This window comes from Notothenia coriiceps, unplaced genomic scaffold (genome assembly GCF_000735185.1).
Source record: "Notothenia coriiceps isolate Sejong01 unplaced genomic scaffold, NC01 NC01_scaffold00007934, whole genome shotgun sequence".
NCBI lineage: Eukaryota > Metazoa > Chordata > Actinopteri > Perciformes > Nototheniidae > Notothenia > Notothenia coriiceps.
Genome location: NW_011340635.1, coordinates 2 through 4710, shown reverse-complemented (window position 1 = coordinate 4710; position 4709 = coordinate 2). Strand labels below are relative to the sequence as shown.

Below are 4709 nucleotides of genomic sequence, written 5' to 3'. Positions count from 1 at the left end.
TCCTGCAAATCAACTCTTAGTTGTTCAATATATTTATTCAGACTATAGAGGTTTCTCAATACTCTAATTTCCCCTCCTTGACAGGAGGCACAGCAGCCCTCTCCTCTGTCTGATGGACAGATCACAGATGTGTTCATGACGACTTATATATTTACTTTTAATTAATTGACAGTGCGGTATAATGAGACAATAACAGGCTACAGATGCGGACATATACACAATATATTTATATAAATATAAACAATTTCAGAATCAAACACGTTATTATGAGAGTGCTCTCATACTTAACACAATCAGACTGGATATATATATCCCCCCCCCTCTCTCTGGTCGCTGAAATGGGGAATTGAAATTACGGGCCAAAAGTTGTATTAACAAGTATTAAAAGTAAGCATAGTAGACCAAACCGACTGAGACCCGTCTGTCTGCCGCATCTACGCATTGTACAACACACACACCTACACACTGTACCACACACACCTACAGCTCTAAAGCATAATCAGGCTACAGCCGTTGTGTATTTTATTATGTGAAGCACTAAATGGTCTTAGAAAAATATCGACTCTTTGTTTGTAGATATCTACTAAACTTCAGCATACAAATACAGAGAGTAATGTAGGCCTGTTATACTGAGTGATATATATTTTACACACTGCTCTGCTTTCTGCACAGACCTCACAGCTGTTCTGAATGTAAGCATCGCGTCGCCGTTCAAGCGGTTACTAAAATAATATCCAGGGGATGCATGCAGAGCTGTCACTGGCTGAGATAAGTCCGGCCGTGCGTAACGCTTCCACCGTTCCCGGAAATGCATCCGTGGAGGAGCCGTGGAGGACCCATCAGTGTCTCCTCGGTTAGAGCTCCTCCAGAGAGCCTCCTCGATGCTCGATGCTCGGTCCTCGATATGCATTTAGAGAAATTAGATGTCCTTCAACATGGCGCGCTGAAATCCATTTCCGGGTCACAACCGAAGGACCGAGGAGGGGAAATTAGAGTATAGAGAAACCTCTAATGTGAGTAGAAATACAGAAATTCTGCTCCCGCCTAAGCCCAACGTTGCAATATTACAACATTTCCCTAAAAACTTATCAAAACGTAAACAATGTGAAAACTCTTTAATTTCTGCTCCAGAGGCTCCCTACAACAACATCTGAAAGTTCAAAAAAATTAAGTTCAAATGTTTTCCTATATTTGGGCTTTACAGGGTTAAGCGACAGTTTGTTTAAATACAGGGGAACTTTTGGACCAAGAATAACAGTTGTAGTAAAGATCTTCAAAGCTTCAATCTCAGGAGACGTCCTTTGTTATTTTCATGCATTTTTATTTGAATTGGGATCAAATCAAATTTGGCACAGGTCACATATAGTCCGTCATACTATATTTCCTGTCTAATTAACATCTTATGTACTGTATATATAGCATCAAATCATGCCAGAATCCACTCGGATCTATTTCTGATTCAGTGAGTAGACACTGTGTCTCGTAGCCTGTGTCTGTCACTGCGAGTCCTCGAGGGTCCGGTGTTTGTTTAGAGTGTGTCTCCCTGGCCCCGATTTATCAGGTCACTGACTCCACCTAATCTTAGCCAGTGCACACAACTGGCAGATGCCAGCAGTCTTTTATTGTAGAGCTAGGGCTGGTAAAAAAAAAAAAGGTCAGATGAAAGTCAATGCTGACTATAACCTTATTTTTTACTGATTAATTTAAAAAAACAATTTGTTGGAGAAATAGTTGAAAACACAGCAGTTTGAATATTTAGACTGGATTGTCTCTTTTTTTTTTCATTACCCCCCTCACTTTGCTTTCTTCATGTCTTTTATTAATAATAATAATACATTACATTTATAAAGCGCTTTTCCTGGTGCTCAAAGTGCTTAAGCTCTTTATTCATTCCATGATTCACAGTCTCTTGTTTTCCCCCTTCCAGTCTCTTGCACTTCACTCTTTCTGCTTCACTGGGCTGTGCTCCACTTTTTTTGCTTGATATTTCACAGGCCTTCCCTCCTTGAGGCTTTTTTTTTTCCAGATAAAGCCAGCTTAAAAAAACAAACAAACCAAGCAAGGCATTGTGAGAGTAAAATCATAATGGCATTTGGCCTCGATTTTGCACGAATATACCTTTTTTATTTGATAGTACCAAAATACTTTACACCTTTTTCTTCAAATGATTACCAGCTTGAAGTATCTTCTTTTACCTAAACAAAATAATTACAAAATATGCGTTCCCCAACAATTTAAGAATTCTTCGTTGTGAACATTTTGCTGAAATGTACACCTTAATTGTAAATAAACTGTAATGTTTCATATGGAAAACAAACACCTTACCCTTTTTCTCCTTTTGATCTCTTCCTCAGCTCATCAGCAGGAGACTCAGGAGCTTCAGTCTTTTCAACAGTTTCGTCTCACCAGGCCAAACGAGTAAGTACAAAACCTAGTATCCATCACTCACCAAGCTTTACCTTTCTCTTGTCAAATCAAACAGTTATATTACTATAATACAAATATTTTTGAAAGGCTCAAGTCTTATTTTTTAAGAATCAATCAAACATTGATGAATCATGTGAAAATGATGTCAGTAGATGTGGAAATGTCCAAGTTTATAGCGCAGTCACCCATACATATGATTTTATCCATATACATGCTTTTACTTAAATACACAAACATTAAACTCAGTATTCGAGTCCCTCTCCGTGCAATTTTAAAGAACATTCAACTTGCGAGATTTCACAGCTGGCTGAAAGATTTGCATTGGAAGACAGACCATTAACAGCACTGGTGAGAAATGTCCCAGCTCCCTCCCATGTTGATGTTACAAATGGCAGTTAGGTGACAAGGGAACTCCTTGGACAAATCTCGGTCGCTGTTCAGGCTCAAGTTCAACTGAATGGGAATGACCCAAACATACTCAAGCCTGTGCTGTGACATGTAGCACTTTGTTTGCATACACATAATGGTATTAAATGTTATTCTGCATTATGGTTTTGCACAATACTCAATGTATGTCCTGTCTGTGCAGAATCCTAGCCAAGGTTTCCAGAAGATGTCCAATGAAATCAACCCACAGTCGAGCTTTGTGTTTGGTAAGCACCGCCTGGACATCATGCATAGTATACACACGATTCGTCATCATTACTGCCCAGATTTGTTTTCTATGAATTCATGAAATACTTTAAAGATCACTGCTTGTAGTTATTAACAATATGTACAATTTTACACCTTATCTGATAGATTTTTATTTACTTAATAATGTTGTCTCTCTCAGGTCAATCATCCAAAACAGAGGCTCCAGTGGCTCCTGCTAGCACCGCAGAGCTAAACACCAGCAAAGGTTTCTCCTTCGCATCAGGGTGGGTCAACTTGGGAAAATTAAAAAGCATTCAGAAATATATAAAACGAGTAGTGGTGCACGATAATTATCGGTCCGATATTAGGAATTATGACGTCATCCCGATAAACCCGATAAAAGTATTAATAGCCCCGATAATATACAATATATTTTTTGGGTAAAAAAAAATAATAAAATACTACAGTGTGGGTGGATTGGGATGAGGGGCGCTTGTTTTTCACTCGGCTCCTCCCGTTTTGCCAGTACTGTGGTATTAGTGGTTTAGGAAGAGGGGAGTTTTTCACAAATCCAGCGCTCCCTAACGGCCCGTCTACACTACAGGCATCAAAAAATGTTGAAGCTGGGCGTGTCTGAAGCTTGGCGATTTTTTGCGACCAACAACCAATCACATGAATCTCCCGCCACCGACATACAAAGCAATAGCAATGTTAAAACGGAGTAAACTGGATATAAACTCTCCAAACAGGCGAAAAACCTACCAGTTTCACCCACTGTCTCTGCCACCTCCCTCCATGCCTGGTTCCTCCGGTTTGTATCCCGGTAAATAGTTCTGGTCGTAAAGAACCGGGTGATTTGCTACCGTAATATTTCGTTTGGAATATGAGGAAATGAACTGCGGTCTGGCTCTCCCAGCTTGCACGCGGTTTGATTGGCTAGCGCTTGCACTGGCGGGATTTGCATAAACGGGATTTGATTGGCTGATGCCACAAAAGTTGAACATTGTTCAACTTTTGAGCCGATAGATGCTCGTGGTGCTTGCAAAGCCATGCCATGCTCCCCACAATGCAGTTCAGCGAAGATTAAAAATCTTCTACGTCACCCCATTCAAGTGAATGGGCGAAGCGTTGAAAGCATTTTTCGATGCCTGTAGTGTAGACGGGCCGTAACTCATGCCTGGCTGTGACGTAAATGATGTGCGGCCGTGAAGCCAGGACAGTAAACAAACATGTCGTCGGTAGTATGGGACTATTTCAAAGTTTCAGAGTTAGATAGTTCGCTTGCTATTTGTATTAACAAATGCAATGCAGAAGTTCCACGAGGAGGGAAAAAGGCAACAAGCTATAATACTTCCAACCTGATTAGTCACCTGAAACATCGGCATCGTTACGATGGTGTGTTAAAAGCGTACGAAGACGCCTGCGCTGCTAAACTAGCGGCGAATCCAAAGCCAGCTGCAAAGGCACCGGGGCTTTTACCTATCGACGAGGCTTTTGAAACTGTTCTTGGCTTTGTTTTGTTCATAGTAGTAATGCTCATGTCACTTGCTCACTACTAGTCTTTTTTACCACCAGGTGTGCAAAAAACTACAGGTACATTTCATATATATATATATTATATTATTATCGGTTATCGGTCTCGGTGT

The 4709-nt window shown here is 40.4% G+C and overlaps 1 long non-coding RNA gene across 1 annotated transcript; it reads left to right on the top strand.

Annotated features, from left to right (window-relative positions):
- The first annotated feature begins 2339 nt into the window (after positions 1-2339).
- Positions 2340-3348, top strand: LOC104944341 (uncharacterized). The gene is made up of 3 exons (XR_798211.1): positions 2340-2418; positions 3017-3080; positions 3263-3348. It is a non-coding gene; the product is annotated as an uncharacterized lncRNA (long non-coding RNA).
- Positions 3349-4709: the final 1361 nt, after the last annotated feature.